The 15,679-nt window shown below is 37.2% G+C and overlaps 1 long non-coding RNA gene across 2 annotated transcripts in view; it reads left to right on the top strand.

Moving 5' to 3' along the window:
- Positions 1–14,461, top strand: part of LOC109459784 (uncharacterized) — an 83,884-nt gene extending 69,423 nt beyond the window's left edge. For both annotated transcript variants that reach the window (XR_002139438.2, XR_012491776.1), the window contains 3 exons: positions 2,673–2,758; positions 9,911–12,252; positions 14,187–14,461. This is a non-coding gene — a long non-coding RNA (uncharacterized LOC109459784). The remainder of the gene's footprint in view (positions 1–2,672; positions 2,759–9,910; positions 12,253–14,186) is intronic.
- Positions 14,462–15,679: the final 1,218 nt, after the last annotated feature.

The following is a 15,679-nucleotide window of genomic DNA, read 5'->3' as shown; positions in this document are numbered from 1 at the left end:
AAGTAGTTCAAAAGTGCTTATAAAGAAGTTCTCCCACCCACCAACTTTACTCTTACTCCCCAGAGGTGACCTTTTTGTGTCTGTTAGCTTTATTGGTTGTATATCCAGAATCTTAGATAATATTGTTATACTCTTATTCTTGATTTTTAAATACTACACTGTCCGATGATATTGCACTATACAAGATAAAAATTTAACTCACACAGGTTATCTACACAGTAAATGATATTGGCAGGTAATTTGCATTTCTCATACTGATATTAAGGAAGGTTACACTAACCTCACAAATGAGTTGGGAAGCGTTCCCCCTTTTTTATCTTCTCAGAGAGCAAACATGATATAAAAGGTATTCATCTTTAAACTTTGGTGGAACTAATCTATATAACTGTACTTTTTTGCGTGAAGATTTTAAATATACATGTCAACTTCTTTAATAGTTACAGGACTCTTCAGGCTTTCTCGTTCTTCCTAAATCAGTTGTACATTATATATGTCTTGGACTTTGTTCATTTCACCAATAGTTTCAAATTTACTGGCAAAAAAATCTCATAATTTTCTCTTAAGCATTAGTATCTTTGTAATTTGTGTTATATCTATACGATTTCAACTCTAATTCAGTTTATCATTATTATTTCTTTTTTTCCCTTGAACAACCTAGATCAAGATTTTTCTACTTTATTGGTATTTATTAAAAATGTGATTTGGTTGATCTCTATTGAATCTTCCTTTTCTTATATTCACTGATTGATATTTTTAACTTTATTTTTCTTTCTTTAAAAATGTATTATATTTTGTTATACTTTAAAGATTTAAAAATTGTATGCTTATTAGTATTATTTTCTCTTTTGTAATATGCTAATTTAAACTCTGAATTTTCCCGTGGACACTGTTACTATATACGTTATTATCTTCCAGTTGTAAAATCTAGTTACAGTTTAATTATGATAATTTCATGTATTTCCATCATCATTTCTTCTTTGACTCATGAGTTATTTAATAGTTTTTTTATATTTAAACATTTAAAAAAATTTATTGGGGTGACATTGGTTAATAAAATTATATAGATTTCAAGTGTACAATTCTATAATAATACATCATCTGTACATTGCATTTTGTGTTCACCACCCAAAGCCAAATCTCCTTCCATCATCATATACTTGACCCCGTTTACTCTTTTCTAGCTCTCCTCCACTCCCCTTTCCCTCCGGTACCCACCATACTATTGTCTGTGTCTATGAGTTTTTGTTTGTTTGTTTGTCTTATTTATTTGTTTGTTGCTTTCAGTTTTATATCCCATATCCATCCATGTTGTTGCAAATAGTATTTGATCTTTTCTTATGGCCAAATAGTGTTCCATTGTATGTATGTGCCACATCTACCTTATCCAATCATCTATCAAAGTCACTTTGGTTGTTTCCATATCTTGGCCAATGTGAATAACATTCCAATGAACATAGGGGTATATATATCTTTACAAATAAATGTTTTCAAAATTTTCTGGTAGATACCCAGAAGAGGGATTGCTGGGTCATATGGTAACTCTATTCTTAATTTTTTTAGGAAACTCCATACTGTTTTCCCTCCAGCAGTGTATTTGGGTTCTTTTATCTCCACAACCTCTCCACACTTGTTATTACTTGTCTTGTTGACAATAGCCATGCTACAGTTTTGAGGAGGTATCTCATTGTGGTTTTGATTTGCATTTTCCTGAAAGCTAGTGAATTGAGCATCTTTTCATGCACCTATTGGCTGTTTGTATGTCTTCTTGGGAGAAGTGTCTGTTCAGGTCCTCTGCCCATTTTTTTACATTGGATTATTTGGTTTTTGTTTGTTCATTTCTGAGTTGTATGGGTTCTTTCTATATTTTGTATATTAGCCCCTAATAGGTGTTGTTTGCAAATATCTTCTACCATTCAGTCGGTTGCCTCTTTGTTTTGTTGATGGTTTCTTTTGCTGTGCAGAAACTCTTTGGTTTGATATAGTCCCATTCATTTATTTTTGCTTTTATTTCCCTTGCCTTTGAGTCAAATTCATAAAATTTTCCCTAAGACCGAGGTCCATAAGTTTAGTACCTATATTTTCTTCCATGTATTTTATTGTTTCGGGTCTTATATTTTGAGTTAACTTTTGTGGATGGTAACAGCTAGCAGTCTAGTTTAATTCGTTTGCATGTGGCTTTCCAATTTTCCCAGCACTATTTATTTAAAAGGCTTTCTTTTCTCTGTTGTATGTTTTTAGCTCCTTTGTCAAAAATTATTTGCCCATATATATGTGGGTTTATTTCTAGGCTCTCAGTTTTGTTCCATTGGTCTGTGTGTCTGTTTTTCTGCCAATTCCATGCTGTTTTGATTATTGTCACTTTGTAGTATAATTTGAAGTCAGGAAGTGTAATACCTCTGGCTTTGTTCTTTTTTCTCAGGATTGCTTTGAAATTTCCAAATATATGTTGTTTCAAAGTTTATTTATTTTTTGTTATTGACTTAATAGAATTGTGATCAGAATATATGATTGGAGTATTAATTCTTTGAAGTTTTTGACTATTACTTTATAAGCTTAATGATAATCAATTTTTGTAAATGTGTTAGGTTTCCTTGAAAAAAAGGTGAGTTCTCTATTGCTGAGTACAGTTAGAGAAAGTTGATTAATTATGCTGGCATTTTCCACTATTCCAGACAAACCAGGGTGACTACACATACTAAATGAAGGGAAAACAGAGGTTGAATGGAAAAACAAAGTGGTTTACAGGGAAAAACCAGAGGTAAGTGTTTATTTTTTAAAAATACAATAAAATAGAGTTTCTAGGTTTTTATTTTTTAAAAAATACACTTCAGGTTGAATCCTCTGCTTTTTAGGTAAGACCACAAATATTTATAGTAGAAATGTAAATTATAATGTAAGACATAGAAAATGATGAAATAATAATAGCTTTCTATTATACACTATATTCTATTACATTTAGGAATTTCTAGAGATTGTTTTATTCAATTGTCTTAACAAATAACTGAGGTAGAAATTATGTCCCTTTTACTGATGATACTTAGTACATGCTTAGCAACTTGTACAACCTAACCTAGGTGGTCAGGGATAAAGTACTAGAATCACCTTTGGTCCAATTTCAGGACCTTGCTCTAAATCATTACCCTCTTCTGTCAAGTGCTTGCTAGTCTCTGTGGATGACACAAACGAAATGTGAGATTCATTCCTGTTCTCAGTGACGTTGTAATCATATTAGGAATTCATGTCTCATGTGCTACAATGATTAGAAAATGGTACTAGTTAGTGAAATAATAAAATTCCAACATAAAATTCATGTGTGAAACTTATGGTACAATGTATGCGATATTATGAGATTGTCAGAGAGGAGAGGTCGTTATTACTTGCAGTTATCAGAAAAAGTTTCAAGAAAAGTGGGATTTGAAATGGAACAATACATGCTGATAGGATTCAGATATGTTCAGCTGGGCTGTCCAACTGAATGAAGAATTGGGTTATATATTTTATATAACTTTAACAGGTAGACTGAAAATGTGGCAGGATTTAGTAGAGAAAAGAGGAGAGAGGTCATCTTGGTTGAAGGTGCTATGAATAGGAATAGCTGTGGAGTCTATGGAGGGGAAAGAAGAGTGGATGGAGTGCCGAGAACTGTGGGAAGCATGTTTGAATGGGTTACATGGTGTCAAGGTCTTGATTTGAACTTGGCCTGAGGGGAAAATGGAGAACCATTGTGATTTTCTTTTCTTCATAGGGAAATGACACAGAAAATAATCTCCCTCACTTCTAAATGCTGGTGGATTGGAAACAATGTCAGGAAAAAACATTTTCTACTATTTACCGCTCTCTAATACATTTCATTGTTTCCTAACCTCCAAAGACTAGAATATTTTGTTTTGGTTTAACTTAAGTATCTTTTATTGGCATTTAAGGCCATTTCCTCTCTTGTCTTTCCTCCATGAAGGTGGAAAATCAATTGCAATATTTCTCAATATAGTCAGAGTTTGGTTTTTAATCTGTTCTTAATTTCTAAATGGCATTATTAGAAACTCTAGTTTTATTTATCATGGTAATAGAAATCGGATCACCCTTGTCACCTGACCTCATTTTTCCTTTTTGAGGGAGGGTTGAGTAGCACACATACCACATATCAATTTAATGAAAAAAAAAAAAGCCTGTCAAACTGAGTTGGCTTCCTGTGGATTGATTCAGTTGACTGAATTTTATACATTTCAGAAAACCAGCTATTTTGGTGACATGCAAATGTAGCCTGAATTTTGGTCTCAGAATTGCTGAGATCAGGAAAGATTTCTGAAAACTGGGCGGCCTAGTCAAGCATTTGCTTTCAGCTGTTGAACTTCTGAAGATCTGTTCCAAATAAAACTACGTGACATTGTGTTGAGAGTAATCCTGATATTAAGATAAAAAAAAAAAAAAGATAATAGTTGATTTTGTGATTTCTGGTGTTAACCAGAGTTAATTATGGGCTTGGGGTGAACATTAAACAAGCTATGCCAAAATGAATGAAGATATAAGCATTTTTCCAACTCCTGATTTCTTAACATCAAGGTGAACCTCAAGAACACAGTTCATATATAGATTGTTTTGCATTCAGTAAAAATATTTGCATGAGAGGAATTGATAAGTACATAAATGTGTTGTTGATTTCTCTCCCAACAAGGATACTGGAGAATTCTCTCTTCCTCAATTTTGCTGGGTTTAGAAGAAAATTAATATTAATGTCCACTTAAGAATCTATAACAGCACTTTTATATATGCTATTTTCCAATTTGAGAATTTGCATTTTTGTTGTTGTTTACTTTGAGCTCACAATGAGTCAAACTGTCCAGATTCTGCATCTGATGTCACCTGCAGGGGCTGGGGTGAAATATGACAAACTTGCATAGTAGCATTATGGGTGGTCACTAATATTTTTTTTCTTTGAATGCTGATATTTAACTTTCCTTGACACTGAACCTCATATTGCTGGGTATTTTAAGTTGTTTATCTAGAATCTGACACACTTTAACCTACATAGTTCTGGTGATAATTGCTGAATTTCCAAATTAATAGGAAAACTGGCACAATAAAAGATAATATCAGAGTTTGTTATTTGTGAAGTGCCAATTTTCTGTAATTAGGGAAAATTGCTAATTATCACTGGAACTATTCATTAATATTTGAAGGAAGATAAAAATTAATAGAAATGCTTTTTTAGTGGCTAAAATTTTTAAGAGCTACTTACTGTCATTCCTTTGATGAATCCAGCTCTTTGTATCTTAACAAACAACTGGGCAGTTGTAAGGAAAGTGGAAGTAGCATTATTTCCCCAAATGTTCTGATGAAATGTTTAAAGTGAAAGACTCTGCAAACTGGGAGAGTCTCATGCTTAATCACTTAATATCAGTACCTTTTTATATAAGGTCAAAGTGGTCCTGGTTCATTAAATAAAGGGCACAGTCCTCTACACTTATTTAGTGTTCTGGAAAGAGGCATTTATTTGTGAGCTTTGCTTACAGCAATGCTAATTATCATTATTATATCACATAATTTTAAGAATATGATAAGCCGTGAGCAATAGCGTTGAAAATGAGCTATCGTTTTCAAAGTTTATAGAATGTTTACCACAGACAGCCTTTTAAGCCTTATCTCTAAGCATGTTCTTTGACCCAGAGTAAAAATAAGTACAAATGTAAGTGATGTTTGAAAGCCCTGAAATCTAATAATCTTCTTTTATGAGAAGAGTTTAAAATATGTGCTCATTAACATACAGGAAACATCAGAAAAATGATAAACTTTTTTTTTTTTTTTTGCTAATGAGTGTTTTTAAAAAGTCATTAGGAGATAGTGAATTATTCATTTATTCAACAAATATTTCTTGAGCCTCTATCCTGAGAAAGGTACTTGGGCATCTGTATGAGATGACGGGGTTGTTGGACTAGATGGATTGGAAGGAAAGAAAACAAAGTTGGCAAAGAAAGCTGGTGATCCAGGGTCAGGATGAAGCCGAGATGAGCTTGTCTGCAGGGGATTGAACAAGAAAACGGAGTGATTAAAGCAATGCCAATGAACTTAGGGTCAGGAAGAAGGTGAATGTAGTCAGGGAACCACTGAGGGTAATTAGCTGAGAAATTGGAAAAGATGTCCTTGGCTGAATCAAGCCCTGGACATAATTCAATTGTATTCAGTACAGTACTGATTGATTTTCTGCTAGGTGTTGAATGGAGTCCACCCATAATTTTGAAAACATAAGAAAGAAAAAATGGGGAACACCCATGATATTTTACCTGTGATGTCAAATAGTCTCCCTCCTTTATATAAGATGGTGGCACTGATGATGCAAAGTCATTGCTAGTGGACATTGCTAGAAGATTCTCTAAACATACCTAGGCAGTGTCTTCTAAAGCATGAATAGATCATATAGTGGGAAGAGATCTTAGATGTAATCTAATCTAACGTGCTACTCCATGCTGAAATCCCAAAGACCTTCACTCCAGGAAACATAACATTTAAAGGGTCATATTGGATTCTTGAAGGAAAAAGAGGCTTGCAGTTACTCTGTCATTCCAGCCTGGAAGCAGCAGTCTGAAGTGGTAACCCCAGTACCTTCCTTATTATCATAGGTTTTCCAGCACTGTTGTCCTAGCTTTGCCCCACTGGGATCAAATTCTAGTTTGACAATATCTTTTTCAAAACCAGAAATGAATGCAATTTGCAGGTGTGCCCCCATCAGAAGAGTCCAGGGAATACTGCTTAGGTCATTTTACTTCAATTCATACTTTTTAAAATTGATGAGACTACCTAGTTCTAAAAATCCCACAGTGGTCACTCTATCAGTCAATCAGAGTTCTTAGCTGTAAGCAACAGAAACTCAACTGTGATTGATGTATGAAGAAAAGAAATTTATTTAAAAGGCATTGGGTAGCTTACAAAATTTCCACCAGGGCCAAAGAACTAATGCTCAGAGAACAGGCTGAGAATGTTTGCAATCAGGAATGGAGCCCAAAGTCACGTTCCTGGTGAAGGAAACCACTGCCACCGGGCACTGTAACCCAGAACTTGCCTTCCTACACCATAGAACTTGAAGCCTGGAGCTGCCCCTAGGATCACAGCCACCAACGCTGCCTGGATGCTGCCGAGAAGCTGTCCAGTCCTTCCCGTTGAAGCTCGGTGCAGGGCTAGGTCTCGTGTCCACGCCACAGCTGTGAGAATGGCACGCGGTGCTGAATAAGGGCAGGATTCTCTAGGCAGAGGGTTTGGAAGCTGGGCAGCCAACAAGACTAAGGAAATGACCGTCGGTGCCCCCTTCCTTCCTTCCTTCCTTCCTTCCTTCCTTCCTTCCTTCCTTCCTTCCTTCCTTCCTTCCTTCCTACCTTCTCACTGTTAGACTCATGCGAAGAGCCCAACTCCCACTACATCTGTTAGTTTTCTAAGATGGCTTGTGGTAGGTGGGGAGTTAAATATTTCAGTTTTCAAATAATCCTTTTTCTTGGTAGTTTACATACAAGTGGCATGCAGCAGTCAGAATATCAGGAATATTGTTTTTAAAAGTAAGTGATAATGACAACACCTTTATTTAAGCCATAACTGTGTTTAGCCTCTGTGGCTAACCAGAGGTCATCTTTTTTATTCAAGTGCTCAGAAATCATTGGCCTTAACAGAAGAGATTGTAGAATTGTCACAGTTTGGACAGCACCTCACGGCAGAGCTTCATTTCTTTGGGAGATGACAGTTAAGGTCTTCTCACCCTGCAGCCCTGACCATGCATGACCAGATCCATGGGACAGCATGTAATCATATGGAATATGGGATATGCTGAGTCATGCAGCTTTTTTACACCGTCATGGGTTGGAAATGATGGACCTAGATCATCATCATAATACAAAATTCACTGAATGCTCACTGCACTGTAAGAAAACATCCCGAGTGTTTTCTGTGAATTAACTTATGTAATCTTCACAACAGTCTTAGAGGAAAGGCTGTTTTTGTCCTGTTCTGCATATGAGGACATTGAAGCACAGAGAGTAAGTTACCCACCCAGGGTTCCATGTCTCGTGTGTGGCCAGAGCCAGGTTAGAAGCCTGGCAGTCTGACCCACTCAGCTCAGCTGCCTGTTTACAACATCAAACACACTTATTCTCCCAGGTGTCCCTATGGTGGGTCAGGAGTACCATTCATGCAGTAAACATGCTTTTTTTTTGCTCTGGTGGTTGGCATTTCTCAGCTGAAATGAAAAGGCATTTTACTGCCACCAGTACAGAAAAATATGCTGAGCTTTTTTCTCTCTCAGCCCAATCCCAAATGTAGGGAGCATTGTGACTACACGGTGTGGAAAATATTCCCAGCATCTCAGCTGACAAATTCTAATGGAGTCCTGATGCCTTTTGTGACTTTGTTCAGATTTGTTTCATGCACACAGCATAAACTGCTGAAATCTTTTACATACAACCATTCTGTTGCCTATTCATTAGGACAGTCTTTTAATTGCACTGGTTCTTCAGAACTAAGTCAATATAGTTACAGGGATAGAATTCCCTGGGGGGAGGGATTTCTTTACAGGAAGCAAGGGATGTTAAAAACAACGGAAGCGACAAACAAAACAACAACAACAAAAAACTCCCCATAACATCTACAGACACCCCTCTCTGCCCCCCCAAAATCTCCCTAAATCATCTGAGGATAAAACTCCATTTTCTTAGCTGCAGATAAAAACGCACTTGATGCTAAGGCTCATTCCACACCCCTGCTGAGTTGTGATGTCCTCTAAGTTTTCTCTGTGTTTTCAGCTCCCTCTTTTTTAAAATGTATTTCTCCTGAGGTATCCAGTACCTTCCTCCTCCTGTTTGCAGACACTCTCCTGGGTCCAAATTGGAAAAGATCGCACATCAGTCTTTTCCGTCTGACGGATTGGTTCTATTTTTTATTTCACTGATTAACCATTACCTCATCCACACATTTGCATTTTAGGTCATTTTAGCTCTCAGTGTCTAATGGAATGTCAGCTGTTGACAAAGCTTGGGGAAATCTGAGGCAAGGCAGGATGGACTGAAATCATCCATAGGTCCTGAAGGTGCACTTCATTTAATATTTGGGGGTCATGTTGAAATTGGGCAGTGAATGGGTTCAGAACCTCCCTGACCTTCCAGAAGGACAAAGAGACAGTCAGCAGAGATTGACAGAGACTTGGTCCTGGGTTGCTGGTGGCTCTGGGAGCTGGGCTCCCACTGCCCTCACTGGCCTCCCCTAGGTCCATACCCTTCTCAGGGTCCCTCTTCCTTTCCTTACAGGACTCTGTCCCCTCACCTCACACCCCTCCCCCCACCTCAACCATTCCTCTGATTCTCCCTTCCTCCCACCAGCACCATATATGCTATTGTCATCAAAGGTTATCTTGGTTAATGTTATAAAGTTCCAGACAGATATTGATTAGTGGATGCACGACTATATCTAACGCTGCTTGGATAATTTTGCCTTGAAAAATAATCTACAAACATCCTCATACTGCAATCTATGGCCTATATTTCAAATAGTATTAGCTCCTTACTCTCCGGAGTTCTGAATCAGGCTTTTTATAGTTCACATAACCTAGATTTGTGAGTCACTGTGTACAATAAATAGCATTCCCACTGCTACCACGAGTCTTGGAATCAGGGCCAGTTGTGGCGGGTGGTAATGCCGCCGCCTGCTGGCGAGAAACCTGGCGGAGAATTCAAGTTCACCTGAGGCCTCAGTTTCTTCACCTCTAAAATCAGAGGGTTGCACGAGGGTTCAACTATGCAGAGGGTTCATAGTTTTCTAACATTTATTTGCAATCAATGGCAAAAGATCTCTTGATCTTTTAGTCCAAATGAACACTTTTCAACAACTTAAATTTTATCTTGCACCTCAAATAAGATATTTTGTTCTATTATGTTTCCAGACGAAGCACACGCAACATTGGAGAAGAGGAAAGCGCAAACGATATGAAGCTGGCTAGAACTATTGGACCACAGGCACCATCTCAGGGTCCAGATAAGGAGGAACAGTCAGAGCAAAGGGGCAGCTAAAGATGTATTGGCTCACATTGTGGTCCCATCCTCTGAAGCGTGTGATAAAGCCCTGGAGACATCATTAATCCTTCTTGCTACATTCCTCAAGACTTGAGTGGTCAGCCTTGAGAAGATGTGGCACTGTCCTACCACCATAGTGCCCACACTGGCCTGGAAAAAACTGAAAGTGAAGCTAATACCACGGAACAAATGGCAGCTGGCTGCCTGACAGAATGTCCCAGCAGAGTGACCACTGGGGTAGAGTGTGGCCCAGGGTTAGCTAGGATGCCATTGAAGGGCCATTGTTTCTCTGATTCTCCGAGAGTCAACAAAACACAACACATATTCAATGACTACATGTTTGCTGTGTTTAATTTGGTCTTCCTCGCCTCTTCTTTTCCCATATCTTGATCCCAGGTTTGAGGGATCAATTTGTTATATGCACCTTCTTTTCCAGTTCTTTGCCTCATTTATTTTCCCATTTTTCTCTTTTTTTTTCCTTCTAGTTATTAAGGCACCTGTCATATGTCAACCCTCACGGGCCCAAGTGGCAGCTTTCTGAAGTCATGGAATGCCTAACTTAGCCACTAATTTGGAGATGAGGCCAGGTTTCCTTAAAAAGAAAAAAAAAAAATCCTGGTACTGCCTGTTTATATCCCTAAGGCTCAAATAATTAAAAAGCCTATTGTTTGAGGAAATGTAGTTTCTAATGATTAATATACGAGGAAGAAAATCTGATTTTCCTGAGTGAAATGCCTGACAACCCATGAACTCTATGGAAAGAAGCAGAAGTCTTCTCTCTGTGGTGACCCAGGTATCAGGTCCCTAAGCTGACATCATAGGAAAGATTTTGTGCATAAATAGACTGTGTGTTAATAAAATAATATTTATGAGTCAGCCTTTTCTTTTCCCCTTTAAATATTAAGTTGTATCCTGGAGGAATAAAAATAAAAGAAGTTGATGTCTACAATAAGGGGAAATTTGTTCCACTGTTATTTGGATGTAATTGGTACTGAGCATCACAATGCACTTGTAATTGGGTCTGTACTTGTTCACTTCAAGGGTTCCATGCTATTTCCACTTGAACCCATTTTTTTGATACCGTTCAGCTCAGCAGTGCCAGCTAACTCTTGTTATGCAGTTGAAAAACTGTGGCCATTAAAAATAGGATACGGTGTGATTTTGTTTTGCAGCACTGCATGGAAAATCAGTTGCTGTTCATAACAGCTCTGTGGTTGGTTGATTTAAAGCAGGGGGGGTGACTTGGAATTGACAAGCAGACAGTTTGTGAAAAGGGATATTGTATCTTTAAGGCTTTCTGACTGATTGTGTTTAACTGCGCCACTCAGCAGGCAGTAATTAGACTGTAGCTTCACCGAGAGGCTTAAAGCACCGGCTCTGGTGTTCTTGGTTCTCCAGAATTTATTTTTAAAGCACCAACATTTTTTGGATTTGAATACATGATCATTTTTTGAAACTGTGAGTGAGTGTGAGGGAGCAAATGAAAAGCTCAGCCCATTGTCTCTGGGGACCACCCTGCACCTACAGGCTTTTGGGAGACCAGGTGGCCACCCTGGGAAGCACTGAGAACCATGATAAGAGTACATGGCGACTGTTGGAGAAGGTCAAGGTGCTCTTGAAATGAGAGGAAGGCAGATCTTATCACATGACTCTGTTTCTTCTGGCCCAGTTCACAGTGTTAATGAGATTAGTTGGAGTCTGCTTTTAAGATTAATAGACAGACTACCTAATAATTTTTATTTAGGGGAGAGAAATGTGCCTTCACCTAGGCTATTAAGTGGAAAAGACAGTCTGGTATAGAAGTAAATTGAATAAGTCATTAGCTTAAGGAATGGCTTCCATTCACAGATTTGCTTCCCTTGCTACCCCACCATCACCACCACTTAAAAAATCCCATTGCTGCTTGGGAAAGTGGTGAGCATTGTCAATTTGTTATTATTTGGGAAAGACAGAGTTTCAAGTTTTCCAGACATTGGTTATCACAGAGGAGCAGTTGACAGATTTTACATTGATCTTATAAGAAAAGGAACATTCAACATTGTCGGGTTGGCCACGGTAACTGTTTTCTTTATCAAACAGGCCCAGTGGCTGAGACCCGATTGAGTGCAAGACGCTGTGGTAGGTGCCGTGAGAGAGAAAAATTGTTCTGGAATGTAATTGTGATCTTTCCCGACACTATGTCCACATTTTCTTCCTGTCGCTAATTATACGGGTGAGTTTTCCATATAGATTTGGGCACCATTTAATTCTTAAATTGCCATGTTGTTCTTGTTTCACATGAAGTGAATTCCTTCCTTTTCTTTTTAACCTGTCTGACCTATAAGTCTCTTTACTTATCCATTCCAAGACTTCTGTAGATTACAGTTGTATGGATCATAGACATTTTGGGTTTTAAATAATAACTCCTCATGTTTGTGGAGTTTTTGATGTTTTACTTCACTTTACGCCATTTGAGTCTTCCTACACCATCCTGAGGGGGCTTCGGTACATGATATCCTCACTTTTAGAAGCTCAGGAGCTGGGCATTGAAAGCACTGAGAGTAGAAATCAGGTTTGCTGGATCTCTGCTGCTTTTCTCACTAACATGATCATATATTCAATCTCAGAATGAAGCCTCCTTTAATTTAAGGGTAACGGGAACATTTTGGTATAACTTTGTCATATTAAAACATGGATTGAAAGTTAAAAATAGGCCACCAGAAGGGGATTCTGATTTTTAAAAGTCGCTTCTATCTATGAGTCTTAAGCCAATGCTTGTCTTTTCTCTATAGAGTTTCAAACATTCAGAAGAAGCACTCTTTTTCTCTTGGTTTTGATTTTTCTTTCTTTTTTTTTTTTTTTTTTTTTTTTTTTGGACTGCCTTGAAGATAAATTACTTTAATCTGTAGGCTAAGTTGCATTGATGTATCTATCTTTCTCAACATGCTTTGTCTTAAGGTCAGTACTTCTTTGAAAGATTTGATCTAAATAAATTATAAATGTGTATCAAAATCTATTTGCTATTAGTGTAAACACATTCAAAATATATCCCATTATTGCTTTGAAAGAAACAAAGATGAATTCCATTCTATAGTTCAAATTTCAAATGTTTTTGTGTTTACTTGTATATATGTCTCTGTCTAAATGTTGAGGTCAATATTTCTATAAATTTCTAAGGTTGGCTCATTTTGTAGTGCTGACAAATGCTCCTTGGAATTAGGATGTACAGAAGATCAAAGATTAAATTGCAATTTTTTTCCAAAGTGACAATGACTCTAATTCACTGTCAGTTAATGCCAGGTGTTTCTCCCCCTAGTATTAAGTTCTTCAAAACAGTGGCTGCATAGGACAACCATTCACAGAGGCTTAGCACTGGGGAGAAAATGATTACATTAAATCGAATCATATGAATAATTCATGACATCACATTTTGTAATCCTGGTGTTAAGCATAAAACCAGTGGTTTATTTTTCAGCAAAATGTTTTTGTATCATTTTAGATAGTGCATAATGCAAAACAATAACTGCATACATAATGCAAGAAGGATGGTAGTGAATAGGGTCCTTAATAGTGCTTGCTGCATCATCTGGGGTGTGATCACAATAAACACATTTTGAGCCAATGCCCATGGGTGCCCAATGCTTGCTGAAATCTTCTGAGTCCAATAGAGTGGCTGTCTTTTAATTTGTTTTTGAATATTACACCTGACCTTTACCACGGATCTGAACGTCAGTTCTTGTATATTGCTAAACCTACAAATCCTTTTGTCCTCTTTCCTTTCAGTTTGCCTAGGAGGGTAGTTCTATTGGGGGTAAATAGCTGATTTTTAAAATGATGTTTGCTTTTCCAATATGGAGTTGGAAATACTAGGAAAATCCATAAAGTCGGAACTTACATTCTTTGATAAAGAACTTAAATACGCTGGGATAAAATGCCACTTATTTAGCAATTCAGCCTAGTGCCTTTTAGGGATGTCATTTATATCTCTGAGACCAAATAAATGGTTCATAGTCTTATTTGAATCCTGTCTGTATTTCGTAGAGAAAACATCTTTATAATTATCAAAGGACATTGAAGGTGGCCTTGCAACCGTCATGAAGCAGTTTCCGGGTCAGGTACACAGTAGCAATACTCTAACATGAGTCTGATTATTCTGCTGCATTTCAGGCTGAAATCATTGTGTACCTGGACCATCTGCGACTGCCTTTTCCAGCACCTTCCTGTGGACAGCTCCAGGGCACTCTCTGGAAGCCAGAATGGATTCCTGCTGATTCTCCCACGTATTTGTCTTGAATGAAAGAATGGCGTGTGCCAGTGGATTTCAAAGCTTTTCACAAAACATCACCACATCTTAAGTCTCAAGAGTTTATGCCAAGTATTTGTACTACTTACAATTAATTAAATATAGCATCCGTGTTTCACAACATGAACACATCTGCTGATAATGGTGCAACCTGTATTTTTCTTTATTTGAAACAGTACGTTAGTAATTAATGGCTGGTCAGCAACCTTGAAACCCTGACCTATGAATAATAAATATTACTTATCACATATATACTTTTAAACATAGTTTACTTTTAAACAGGGTTTACTTTTAAACATTTCTTCACAAAAGGATAATTTGGAAGCACGTAAAAGTGTTTTGTTTCAATATATTGATTTACTATGATACCAAGAATATTGTTTAAATTCCTATTTTTAAGGTTTTAAGGAGACTGCCAAATGGGCAGATTATGATAATGATGTTTTTAGGGAAAAATTAAGAGATGTCGCATTTAGACGTAAACTATAATGTTTTGTTGAGAATGTTTAATGGAAAAACAAAACGAAACAAAATGAAACAAAACAAAACAAAACAAAACACTTGATGACCCTATTAAAAGGAGTAGAAATGAGAACGCTGCTTTGGATTTGAGAACAGAAATGCTGAGATGCATGATATATGGTAGCTTGGGATCTGTGCTTCTATGAAGGAGACATAAATTACCTAGATCTAACTGAAAGCAGAACTCAAACTCCGTAAAGGAACTGATATTCTTCTGAGGAGTGCAAATCCTATATAAAGAGCCAAAGTTCCTATTATTTAAAACTATGCCACAGTTGGATAGTGACAAACATTGGTTTCCTTTCCCACCCCACTTCTTATTTCTACCATCCTCACTAAAGTTATCAAGTTTTGATGACTGATTGGTGGTGACGATGTGATCACTTGATCACTGGAGACCAGCTCATCCTGCTTTTGACTATCCCAATGCCATAGCACAGCTACTCTATGAAAGGCCAAAGACCTCCCCTCCCAGCCCCCATTTCTTCTTACCTGGTGCATGGAAACAGTAACTTTTTTTGGAATAGCCTATCAAAAACAAGGGAAAAATTGTGTATAGTGTAATTCCAATTCTGAACACAGAGAAAGATGAAAACATTGCTAAAATTAAAAAAAAAAAAAACTATCTAAATAACAAAATATTTCCATTTTTTTCTTTCATAGTTATTCTATATTAGATGAAACAGAACACAAATTCCAGTGCCAATTTGGCCACTTATCAATTGTGTGACTATGGGGAAATCAGTGAGTAACCTAGAAGCTCATTTACCTGCTCTGTTAAATGGGAATAGACACAATCTTAAAAAAAAAATCAAATGAAATAATGCACAGGAGA

This window comes from Rhinolophus sinicus, linkage group LG14 (assembly GCF_036562045.2).
Source record: "Rhinolophus sinicus isolate RSC01 linkage group LG14, ASM3656204v1, whole genome shotgun sequence".
In the NCBI taxonomy this organism is placed as follows: domain Eukaryota; kingdom Metazoa; phylum Chordata; class Mammalia; order Chiroptera; family Rhinolophidae; genus Rhinolophus; species Rhinolophus sinicus.
Note: the sequence above shows the minus strand (reverse complement) of the source record. Positions and strands in the feature narration are given on the sequence as shown.